Genomic DNA, 13782 nt, shown 5'->3' on the forward strand with positions numbered 1-13782 from the left:
TGTTCACTCAAGAATGTTGTGTGGATTTATAATATGCATGGTTGATGTAGTTACTTACTTATATGCAACTTACTAAGCGTTATGCTTACTCCCTCTCCTTTCTATTTCCTTACAGTGCCACCAAGCTAGTATCGGAGATCAAGGGACGTCGGAGGCATCGATCACACTATCACTTGAACCTTTAGTATAGCTAGTTTAACATTTGATTTTGGCATGTATAAGGACTTGAATCTTTTGTTCAATGTCTTGTTAGTTTAGCCACAAGGGTTGGCTCATATAATGGATGTGATATTCATTTTGTATAGGCCATTAATGTTAGCTAATATTGATTATTATTAAATGCATTTGATGCAAATTTCTCATGGTTGTGGTTGATTTGGTTATATGTGTTATGCTTGGATTGGTTTTGGTTGATATTGTGTAGGTTGGTGCAAGTAAGGGTGGCAAAAAGGCTTGGTAAATAGCCTTATTTTTGTCCACACGGGGAGACACACAGGTGTGTGTCTAAGCCGCGTTTGACACATGGTCTGCCTCATGAGTGTGTAGTCTAGTCATGTGTCTCCTGCACCTTAATTTTACAAGTCATTATGCATGGTAGTAAATATATGGGCAGAGACACGGCCGTGTGTCTCAGCTGTGTGGAGGACACGGCCTAACATACGGGCGTGTGCCTTGGCCGTGTACCCTTAATTAGTTGATGATATTAGAAACAGAATGTCAATGTTTTTGTACACGGGCTGAGACACGGGCGTGTCATGGCCATGAGAAGGACACGGGCCATGGACACAGGTGTGTGCTAGGCCGTGTGAATACCTCTATAGGTTCGAATCGAAAAATAAATTCGCACGGGCTAGGGACATGGGCGTGTCCCGATATGTTCAGGCCGTGTGAGTCGCACAGGCCTTCAACATGGCCATGTTAAGAAGACACACGGGCGTGTGCCCCTATCAACTTAAAATTTTACAAAGTTTTCTAGAATGCACTGATTAGTCTCGAATCAATTTCAAAGTGTGTTCGGGGCCTCGTAAACCTATAGTAGGGACATTAAGGCATTATGAAAAGTTTTAATTTGGAGCGAAATTTCATATCTAGAAAGTGTATGTTTGTATGTATTTAAGTTCGGTAACACCTTGTATCATGTCCCGGCGTCGAACTTGGATAAGGGGTGTTACAATTTATGAAATTCATGAAAGCCTATTTAACAGTAATTTTAAAAATGGTAAGGAATTTATGAGTGTTAATAATTATGGTTTCTATACTTTGTAAATATATATTACATTGAAATCCAATTAATTTTTTCATAATATATACCATTTATATAACAAATGGAATTCCAAGCACAAAATAAAAGTATTGTGAAATTTAGAACCAAATTAAAAATGGAGGACCTCGTATGAAATTAATCCCAAAAGATTGCATTTTTTAAGGGAAAATGATGCCTGTGGGGCATCAGTGGCAGCAAGCCCACATGGCCGACATCCACATCTCCCACACACATTGAGTGGGCGCGGTAAGAAGTCTTAAGATAAGATTGATAAATAAATAAAAAAATAAAAACGTAAAAGTGTGAATACAAGAATGATGAAATATTGTGGTTTTGGTCCCCAGCTCATCTCCAACTTATTCCATCAACATCTTCTATTTCATTCTTTCAAATTTCTACCAACTTCTCTTTCTCCACCAATTACTAAAACAAAACTCATAAATTTTGAATTATGATACACAGTGACAACAACGTATCTGCAAAAATCTTAAAAATTCGATCTAGTTTTACTTTGAAAAGCAAAGAAGAAAGTGGGAAAGCAATATACATAAATAAAATGTGCATTAAACTATTACTACAACATAAATAAATCTAAAAAAAGAAGAAAAAAGGAAGAACAGATCAAAGCAGAGCCAAGGGAAAAAAACCTTTCTACTTTATTTCTTTAGATATATATTATTCAAGGTACTATGATGTACAGGCAAAACACTGTTCCCTTTCAAAACGACCCCCGCATTTCTTTCTCCAAACATCTTTCTCTTTCTTTTTTCTTTATTTGTGGTCGTTACTTTTTGTGCTCTGCTGCGAGATTTGTTACTGGTCAATCTGCAGGATTTGATTTTAATTTAGAAAAAATATAAACAGTGAAGGTGCTCTTCTCAATTTGCCTTTGTTGCTTTAAACTAAAACACCACTTTCATGCTTGGAAGCTAACATGATTAGTGTTGTTCCTCTGTGAAATCCCATTTTTTATTAAATATAGCAAGAGAAAAAAAAGAAAACCTCATTTAATGAGATATTTTTGGAGTTTGAGCTGTTTTGCATCTTTTGGAACTCATGCTTGTCTCTGGGAATTGATAACTTTCCTTGTATGGTGAGTCCATGTTAAGCTTAGATATGAAGTGGGTATCAAAGAAAGAAGAAGAAAAACAAGTTGAGATGGTATTGTGCATTTGGTAATGGGTCTTAAATTGCAGCAAAGCCATCACCACCAATCAGTGGCTGTCAAAGGGAATGAACAAATGGGGACCAAAAGAGGATACACATTTATTCAGTCTAACAGGGCTTGGTTACCAAAATTTCTTTTGCTTTGGGTAATGGTGATGGGTTTTATCAGCACTTGGATCTACAAAAAAATGGATGCTGACAACAACGTGAGGAGGGAAGAAGTACTAAGTAGCATGTGTGACCAAAGGGCGAGGATGTTGCAGGATCAGTTCTGTGTTAGTGTTAACCATGTTCATGCCTTAGCCCTTCTTGTCTCCACTTTCCATTACTACAAGAATCCATCTGCTATCGATCAGGTTTGTAAAATTTAGTTTTGGTCTTGAAAATCCTGAATGACATATGAGTTGGTTGTGGCTTATTTTGCAAGAAATGCAGGAGACCTTTGCGGAGTACACTGCTAGAACTGCTTTCGAGAGGCCATTGCTTAGTGGGGTGGCCTATGCAGAAAGAGTGGTACATTCTGGGAGCGAGAAATTTGAGAAGCAACATGGCTGGACAATAAAGACAATGCAGAGAGAACCTTCTCGTCTCCGAGATGAATACGCTACCGTGTTATTCTCTCAAGAAACTATTTCTTACATTGAATCACTTGACATGATGTCTGGGAAGGTAAATACTTTGCTGTTTATGGTTATTAGGCTTTTTCATTTAATTTGATTGTTAGAATTGACTGCTAATGTGCAGGAGGATCGAGAGAACATCGTAAGGGCTAGGGCTACTGGGAAAGCTGTCCTAACTAGCCCTTTCAGGCTACTCGGTTCTCATCATCTTGGTATTGTGTTGACATTCCCTGTTTACAAATCCAAGCTCCCGCCAAAACCGACTATGGAAGAGCGAATTGTAGCCACTGCAGGGTATGTCCTGCACCTTATCTTTATATTCGAATCCCACTTTATTGTGTGCAAGCTTTTGCCTATTAGAGTTAGTGAATATGTCTGACTTAGTTTTGAAATTTATTGGTTGAATGAAAAAGTTGCACAAGATAATTTGAGAGTGTTGATGATGACTAAAAAGGTTTAGAGTTTATTGTAGATGAAATTGTGGTAGAATGAACATTTGAACCAATATGTTTATAGTTTTGACCTTTGTTTTGATTTGGGGTGGTGAAGTCAGTTATTCGAAGGTATATAAATTAAGCAGAAAATTTAATGCTATATAGAAATCTTCTGTTTTTCTCCCAAGTTTCTAGGGTAGTTGCTGCTTTAAGACCCTATTATGGTTATACTGACATTACACGTTTGGTACCATTGCTGGCTTGGCTACACCTGATCATTACCATTTTCTCAATAAATTTTTGTTTTTGCTTTTATATGTTAGTCTAGTTAGAGTTGGCAAAACTGTCCTGGCCGCAAAAGTCCGCTCGTGCTAATCCAAGCTCGTAAGGATTCAAGTTCGAGAAAGTTTGAGTTCGTGCCCGAGAAATTGAGCCTAAGAAAGCCCGGGTTTGAGCTCAGTTTGGCTCAAGCCCAAGATTAATCCAACATAAAGACCAAAAAAACTTGAGTTTATAATGTAGTAACCATAGACATTAATAATTAATATATTTATATGATATTATTTAAAATAAAAATGAAATATAAATAAATGATAATTATTTATTTTATAAAAATGTATTCATAAGCATTACATATTTATATTAAAATTGTATTATTAACAAAAAGTAATTAATAATATTTTTTACGTTAAATTATATAGTGAAATAAACTTTTGACAACATTAATTGAAATATAAAAATATTTTTAATACTATAATTAATAATGATTAAGATCTATCAAATTTAAATTTAATGATAATATAAAATATATAATGACATAATATGTTAATTTAGTCTTTATATTAGTTTTTCAATTTGGATTGGATTTATTTTTATTTAGATTGGATTTTGAGTAGAGTTTAAATAGAACTTAGGTTTGAGTTTGGTTGGTATTGAATTTGAGTTTAAATATATATTATATTAATAGGTGTAAAGTCGGTTATTTTGAATTTTAATTCAAAATTAAAATATTTATAATGTAGAAAATTTAAAAATATTTGAATCTGTTAGAGTTTGCCTTACTCAATCCAAACCCAAATTTGGAAAACTCCGAGTCAGAAAGAGCTTGAGCTCGAAAAAATTTAAGCTTGAAAAAACCCGAATCCGAAAAAATTTAAGCCCGTGAAAGTCCAAACTTGAATTTTTTATCCAAAACCGAAAAACTCCAAACCTAACAAAATCCAAATACAAATAAAGCCCAAGCCTACCCGTTTGTCACCTCTAAATATAATCATTGAATATATTACTTTTGTTAACCTGCCAAGGTTTTAACAAATTGGAGTTATTTTCCATATATAACTATAATAATTTTATAATATTATCATCATAATCAAACAAATCTTAATTTATATCATTGTATTCGATATTTAAAAAATTAAGACTTTGTTTGTTTCACTGAAAATGGTTTCAGAAAATGATTTCTAGAAAATGACTTACTTTTCTGGAAAAGTTAATATTTTCTGATGTTGGGATAAATCTGTGTAAAATATTTTTTGTTGTTTGGCAGATTTCCTAAAAATATTTTGTAAAAGCTGTTTTCAATAAAACAAATATACAATTGAGATTTTATTATCTTTTCATTATTTAATTGAGCTTATTTCATAAAGCTTTTTTATATTTTAATTAATCATGTTTTAGATTTAATCAATCTTAATTTATTTAATTAAGCTTAATTGTTAAATTTGCACATTACAGAATATAAATTTATATCTATAAATTTATGTTTAATTAAGTTGAACGTGATAAATATTTATTTTGAATATTATTTGGATGAGTAAGTTGAAAAATGATTTAATTTAATAAAAATTGAAGTAAGGACCAAATTGTAAAATTTTTAAATTTTCAAATTCTAAGGGTTTTAGTATTGAATTCTGAAACATTGATGTAGTAACTAAATTATATGATTATGAAATATGAAGATTTGGAAAGTTGAGCATAAAATAGTAAAGTTTGAAATTATAAAGGTTAAATTGTAAAGATTTCAAAACTTGAGTTTTAGGACTAATTTACATTATTTGAGAATTTACAATTCTTAAAAATAAAATATGAAAGTTTGACTGTTCAAAAGTCAAGGACTAATTTTTGGAAATTTTGACAATTTTAGTTGTAAGGACTAAATTATAAAATCTAGAAATTTTAAAAAAATGGATTGTTTTGCAAAATTGTACAAAAAAAGGTTTAGGATTGAAGTATAGAATATGAAAATCTATTTTTGAGGAATTATATTGTAGAATAGTAAAAAATTGGATTTTAGGGGCTAAATCATAAAAAATATAAAATTGGAATATAAGAGCTGTTTTCTTCGACAATGAAGAGAGCTTCCCCTTTGTTACTCTTAAAGCTTCCCTTTTTGTTTCTTCGACAATGAGGACAGTGAATAAAGCCTTATTGGTTTAGAAAATGTCTTACGGAAAAAAATTTGGTAAGACATTTTCCTTTACTCTTTTTTTTGGAGAATGTTTTCCTTTGGTAATTTATTTTCCAACAAATAAACACCGTAAAACAATGAATCGTAAAGCATTTTACATGCAAACAAATAGATGAATCACATGTATATCAAATCCGACCATGGTGAGAAAGAAAACTTCGGAACCTTAATATTAAAATGCTTCTTCCTAATGAACTAGACTTCATTATCTTAAAGATTACAATATTAATTGAAATAAATGTTTATATATATACACACATTCATAACAATGATTTTTGTAAATATTACTATTTCTTTTCCTTACTAGTGTTGTTTCTATCTACTATTATCTGAAAATAATCAAGTTATTAATGGCTAGATGAAACTAAGAAATAACCCCTCACGTGCGAAATAATTGAAGATCTCCTTTAAGATCAAACAATTCCATCGAATTGAGAATGATTATAAGTGTTATAGCATCTACTATACTAGGAATATTAATGAACCCGATTATTGCAATGGCTCAAGGTACCTTTTTTTAGTTTAGCATCCCGTTAATTTCTAAAATCCATTTTTTAGTTCAAGATCCCTCTTTATTAACTGAAATCAAAAAATTAGTAGACCTATTCCACCCAAAATGGGAATGGACTGGGGTTATAAACTTGCAATCTATAATTTGATGATCGAGTCGATTCTATGATTATAAGGTCATTCCATACCAAACCAAACCAGAATAGGACTATATAGATTCTCGTTATGAGAATGGGTGATTCGAGCATATCTAAAAAGATATTATGTTTACATATGGATCCCTAAGTCGTTACATTCCATTTAGGATTAGGAATGGGCATAATCGGTCCCTGCTAGACCCTGTTAGCAAACATAGTTTTTTCTTAGTTATAAACAAACTTCTAAATGAATACAGATACCTCGGTGGAGCCATTGATGTGGAGTCCCTAGTGGAGAATCTACTCGGGCAACTTGCTGGAAGTCAGGCGATTCTAGTCAATGTATACGATATTACCAACTCTTCAGATCCCCTGGTCATGTATGGTGACCAAAATCAAGATGGTGACTTGGCTGTGGTCCATGAAAGCAACCTTGATTTTGGAGATCCGTTCCGGAAGCATCAAATGATATGTAGGTAAGTGTATACTGACTCCTTTCTACACTTTCAGAAGTTCGGTAGAATGACTGGAGTTGTTTCTACAAGCACTTACAATTTGGTGTTCTGAGCAGATATCATCAGAAGGCACCCACATCATGGACCGCCCTCACAAATGCGTTCTTATTCTTTGTAATCTGCTTATTAGTTGGCTACATGTTATATGGTGTGGCAATACACATTGTTAAAGTTGAGGATGATTTCCACGAAATGCAAGAGCTAAAAGTTCGAGCGGAAGCCGCTGATGTTGCCAAATCGCAGGTATGGTTTTCAAGATTTATCTATCCACGCGTTTCCAAAAACTTATTATGACTTGCTTGTTATTTGTTCTCTGGGTACAGTTTTTGGCAACAGTTTCTCATGAAATTAGAACACCTATGAATGGTATTCTTGGTATGTGCCATTTCTCTCCTCAAGTTTTTCTTCGTGAAATATATGTGCACTAACAATTACCACTTTTAATCCAAATAAATGCTGACAGCTTTTTGAATGATTGCAGGGATGCTTGTGTTGCTTCTAGATACGGATTTAAGTTCAACGCAAAGAGATTATGCTCAGACCGCTCAAGTTTGCGGAAAGGCATTGATAACATTGATAAATGAGGTGATTGACAGGGCAAAAATTGAAGCTGGAAAGTTGGAGCTGGAAACTGTTCCCTTCAACATTCGGTCGATCTTTGATAATGTGCTCTCTTTGTTTTCTGAGAAGTCTAGAAACAAAGGCGTTGAGGTAAGTCGAGATAAAACTAATAGAAAACCCAGTGCTTCTTTTTTCAGTATGCTTTTCTTAAGTTAGATAGTTCCTATAGGCTTAGGGGATGCCTACGAGGACACGAGAAAAACCCCTTTGATTTATAATGCTCTAACTAACTCGGTCCTTTTTCTGTTTTGATGGGTTGTTGACATCAAACGGGGATGTTCCTCATGCATTACAATGACTCAAACATGGTGATTTATTTGGGAACTGAAGCTGGCAGTCTTTGTTTCTGATAAAGTTCCGGAAATGGTTATGGGGGACCTGGGGAGATTCAGACAGATAATCACCAATCTTGTTGGGAACTCTGTTAAAGTAAGTGGTATTAATTGATGGAGGCTTTGGCATTAATGGAGTTTATTTGCTAAAATAACTGGTTATTATTCTCGTAAAATTTCTTTTAACTAGGTAAACATGTGTGTTTGACAGTTCACAGAACGAGGACACATATTTGTTAAAGTCCAGCTAGCTGAAAGCACACAGCCTGTGGCAGACACTAAAGTGGAAACTTGTTTGAATGGAGGGTCAGATGAAGGTCTGCTGATATCAAGTGCATGCCAGTTCAAAACTGGCTATGAAGCAGCTGATGAGCGGAACAGTTGGGATTCCTTCAGACACTTAGTTGTCGACGAAGAATTACGATATGATGCCCCAATAAACACGATAGATGAAGCTTCTCGGGGTGTCACTTTGATGGTATCTGTAGAGGATACCGGCATTGGGATCCCTTTAATCGTGCAGGACCGGGTTTTCACCCCGTTTATGCAGGCAGATAGTTCAACCTCGAGGAATTATGGTGGCACTGGTATAGGCTTGAGCATAACCAAGTGTTTGGTTGAGTTAATGGGTGGTCACATAAGCTTCATTAGTAGGCCACAAGTTGGAAGCACATTCTCATTCACAACTGTTTTTGAGAGGTGTAACAAAGCTTCGTATAATGATACGAAAAAATTCATTGTAGAACTTCCTTTTGGTTTCAAAGGACTGAAAGCAATAGTAGTTGACGGAAAACCAGTATGAGCTGCTGTAACCAGATACCACTTGAAGTGGCTTGGTATTCTGGTTAAATTTGCAAATAGTATCAAGAGTGCTGCTTCTGCATGCAGTAAAAATGGTTCTACATGTGGGTAAGTTGAATTCCAGCTTAGAATTATTACTATTTTGGAGAAAGTAAATTCTGTTGAAAATTCTGTTTAGATTATTGAGGAAAATAACATGTTACCTTCTATTCATCTTATCAAAATGTTTTAAACTTTGTTACTTCATTGAATATTGCAGAAGTAAAATCCAGCCAGATATAGTTCTTGTTGAGAAAGATTTATGACTCTCTAGCAAGGATGGTGGATTGAGCTTATGAATGTTGGAGGGAAAACAGAATGGACAGGTGTTTAAGTTGCCTAAGGTGATTCTACTCGCAACAAATATTACGAATGTGGAACTCGAGAAAGCAAAGGCAGCAGGTTTTGCAGATACTGTGATTATGAAACCAATGAGGGCAAGTATGGCGGCTGCTTGTCTTCAACAGGTGTTGGGGATAGGGAAGAAGAGGCAGGCAGGAAAAAACATGTTGAATGGATCTATGGCCCTTCAGGGTCTACTCTGCGGGAAGAAAATATTAGTAGTCGATGACAATATGGTACATCAAAGAGTTGTTGCAGGTGCATTGAAGAAGTTTGAAGTTGCTGTAGAATGTAGGGAAAGTGGAAAAGCTGCACTTAAATTGCTTCAGCGTCCATATTGTTTCGATGCATACTTCATGGACATTCAGATGCCAGAAATGAATGGGTATGTATACCATTTTCGCTTATGATATTGTGCTTTTACTTTCATTTATATGTGTACGTGCTTGTATTATGGCTATTGGGACCGAAATTAGTAGCACAGGGTTCGTTTCTAAGTATTTGTTTTTCTGTCCGAAAACCTCATTTACATCTGACTCATATAAATTGGAATGTTAATAATACCTTGAATTTTTATTTAAGCTCTGAGGCAACTCATCCAATTCGAATGATGGAGAGCAAGGCAAACAAACAGATGAACGGAGGCATGGATGAAGATTCAGGCAGGAAGGGTGAGTGGCATGTCCCTATATTAGCCATGACAGCTGATGTGATTCATGCCACCTATGATGCTTTAAATGCAGGATGGATGGATGTGTCGAAGCCCTTTGAGGAAGCAAAACTCTACCAGGTTGTGGCAGAGTTCTTCAAATCGACTCGTAGCAACTGCTTCACCTGATTCGGAAAGCTGACAAAAATAAAACCGGAGAAACATGAAGGTTGGACTTTCTCTACTAAATTTTTTTCTTTCCATTGAAAGCCCATTGAAACCGTAGAAACAGTATATAGTTATGGTTAGCTCGGATTGTTAAGCGTGATCCGGCTATAGTTTCTAACCGATTGCAGTTATAATTGTCATGATTAGGATTTCAGTATACTATAGGAACTCCATGCCCATCTGTTTGTATAGATCTTTACAAGGGGATGGATTCAAAGGTGTAAATCCCATTTTCTCTCTAGACTAACAAAAACTTCTATATGGTAAGAGATCCTTCTGCCTTGATATACATATATAATATTATCTCTATTATTTTTTGTAAAAACTTTGGTATTGAGTTTTTTAATATGAGAAATTAAGAGTTATTTGCTCTGCATGAGCATGACTGCATACATAGTTATACTGACAAAAAAAATTCCCAAACTACTGGAGATTTCATCATTTTAAATGAGGTGTCAACTTTTACTCGATATGAATTGTTAATATACTAAAATTTATATAAATAAATAATCTAAATTCTTGATTTCCATTAATGTTGAAAATGAGATCTTACCACTATTACAGTGCATATATAATTAACAAAATAAATAAATAAATAAATAAATAAACCTTGGAGCATTGTATGGGGGTACTAATTTCTTGGGTAAAATTTCCATAAAAGCAAAAGAAAAGTAAAAAAAAGAAAAGAAATTGCTTTTCTAGACAAGGACATGAAATTATATTATATAGAGAGGGAGAGTGAGACCAGATGCATGTTTTCTGCAAAAAAATAAAAATAAAAGAGCCATTTTATATGGTCGATCCACTATAGGATACAACATTTATACCTAGAAAGTTGCAATTATTCGTTTTTAGCCACACACAGAAATTGTCACGTACTTGCGAACATTGTTCAAACCCTTGAGGGTAAAAAACATAATTTCCATGTCTACAATTTTTTATAGGAATTAAATTATATATTTTTATTATCGTAAAAATATAATTTTATTATTTTAAAGATTAAAATATAATTTTATCATTAATAATTTAAAATTTTATAAATTATAAAAACACTCAAAAAAAATTTTCATTTAAGGGAAACTTGAAGCCTCTACCAACCTCCTAGCTTCGCCCCTATTTATAATCATAATCGGTGAAATAAATTAAGTATAGATTGTTAAGTGGTTGATTAACCGATAATACTCATTGATCGAATCAAATTAATGATTTTGGAATTGAATTAGTGATTGAACAAGTTAAATTATTGATTTTTGGTCCGTTCAGTTCAAATAAAATAAATTATTAAAAACATAAAAATTTAAAAAATATTAATATATATAAATCCAATTCAACTACTTTGTTTAATCAATTTTTTGGCCGAATTCAATTTATTCATACTGGTACACAAGTCAAATGGTTTTTTTACTTCTTTTCAAACTGATACTTGCCTAGTTCTCAGTCTAACCGATCTAATCAATCAATCTGATTCTAAAAACGTTGATTCAAATAAATTTTAATTGACAAAAATTTATTTGTCCAAATTTAAAGCTCTCCACATTAATATAATTTAAAATAAATTAAATAATTTCATAAAATAAAATAAAATAATTTTATAATTAAATTAAAATAAAATAATGTTATTAATTAAAAAAAGTACAAAACTAAACTGAATAAATTTGAATTAAAAGAGTCAAAAAGAAAAAGGAATATATTCACCCAAGGGTTATGTGATAAAGTTGATCCTTTTAAACAGAATTTGGAGCTTTAGTCTATATCACAGCTGCAAATGTGATAAACCAACTTCAATATAAAAGTAATTAATCCTTTATTTATGTTATTTAGATAAAAGACAAAATGGGTAATTTGTTTTTTTTTATTTATATATCAAAATATGTATTGTATACAAATGTTGAAAATGAATAATACACTTATAAAGAAATGAAAAAGAAAATAAATGAAATGTCTTATATTCATAACCCGCTCTACCATTAGGAGTAAATAAGTGTTTAGCAATTACATACGCTGATCTTATCGTTACTTAGCACTATAATTACCAGACAAGTTTACCTACAACCACAGACAATGGGAATGTGTTAAAAAAAAAACCTTCATACTTCTCTTTCCGCTTTTGCGCTAGTAGGGACTAGATTGCATCCTTTTAGAATCACGATATGGTATGATGCGGTGATATGATATGGTGCCTTTTGTTAGGGTATTTAGGTGTATTCTTGGGTCCTTTATATGTATATGTATGGTGTTGGACATACATTTTATTGGGAATTATCCATATTTATGGAAAATCAAAGATATGGGTATCAAATAATAAAAAGTCAAAGATATGGGTATCAAATATTGGAAAGTCAAAGATATGGGTATCAAATATTGGAAAGTCAAAGATATGGGTATCGAGATATTGGCATAATAAAATCTGAGATATTTGCAATATATGGTCCCTAAATTGTAAAGTGACTTTGCAAGTTGATCCCTGAACCTCAACTATAAATAGGCATAACCATCTCTCATTCTGTATCTCAAACTTGCCATTCTCTACTTAAGGCATTGTTTTCTCTCTCTCTTTTTGTAAATTCTCACTTGTATTTTGGAGTGAAATATATTTGGTAGTGCCCGAGGACGTAGGCAAAATTTGCTGAACCTCGTTAAATTCTTGTGTTCTTTATTGTATTATTCTGCATGAATTGTGTGTGTGATTGTAGTGATTTATTGTGCTATTAAATTACGATTGAGGGATATTCTGGCTAGGAAAGACCTGGTACTTAAGCGATCCTTGTGATCCACCTCTCTTTCTTGGGAATTGAACTTAGTGTGATTTTTTAGTACAATAATTTTACTCTTTTACACGCTTCCGCACAACAATTGGTATCAGAGCTAGATTCGTACTTGGGGAATACGATCGTTCACGGCACTGTTCACGTACTGTAGTTGGGATTGAGGAGAAAAAAATGGAAAAGTCATCGTCAAAGACTACTGTGACCAATGCGAAATTTGAAGTAGAGAAATTTGATGGTACCAATAATTTTGGTATGTGGCAATGTGAGATCCTGGATGTCTTATGTCAGCAAGAGCTGGATATAGCCCTTGAAGAAAAACCTGACAAGATGGATGACAAGGAGTGGGCCAAGATCAATAGACAGGCATGTGGAACAATTCGCCTATGTTTGGCCAAAGAGCAGAAGTACTCTGTCATGAGGGAGACATCAACGAAGAAGTTGTGGGATACACTGGAAGAAAAGTTTCTAACAAAAAGTCTTGAAAATAGGCTTTATATGAAAAAGAAACTTTATCGATTCACGTATGCACCCGGTATGTCGATGAATGACCATGTGAACTCATTTAATAAAATTTTAGCAGACTTGCTAAATTTGGATGAGAAATTTGAAGATGAAGACAAGGCATTACTGTTGTTGAATTCTCTTCCTGATGAATATGATCATCTTACCACCACATTGCTTCATGGGAAGGATACAATCACATTTGATGCAGTCTGTAGTGCGTTGTATAGATCTGAGACTCGAAAGAAAGATAAAAAGATCATAGAGATACAACTACAGAAGTCTTAACAGTAAGAAGTCGTTCGCGCAGCAACAAATCTGGTAGAAGGAGTAAGTCCAAAGGGAGACCTGCCAAAGATGAATGTGCTTTTTGTCGTGAGAAAGGGC

At 33.6% G+C, this 13782-nt stretch overlaps 1 pseudogene; it reads left to right on the forward strand.

The window, feature by feature from the left end:
• Window positions 1-1588: 1588 nt before the first annotated feature.
• On the forward strand, window positions 1589-10502 carry LOC107886302 (histidine kinase 4-like; annotated as a pseudogene).
• Window positions 10503-13782: the final 3280 nt, after the last annotated feature.

This window comes from Gossypium hirsutum, chromosome A03 (assembly GCF_007990345.1).
Source record: "Gossypium hirsutum isolate 1008001.06 chromosome A03, Gossypium_hirsutum_v2.1, whole genome shotgun sequence".
NCBI lineage: Eukaryota > Viridiplantae > Streptophyta > Magnoliopsida > Malvales > Malvaceae > Gossypium > Gossypium hirsutum.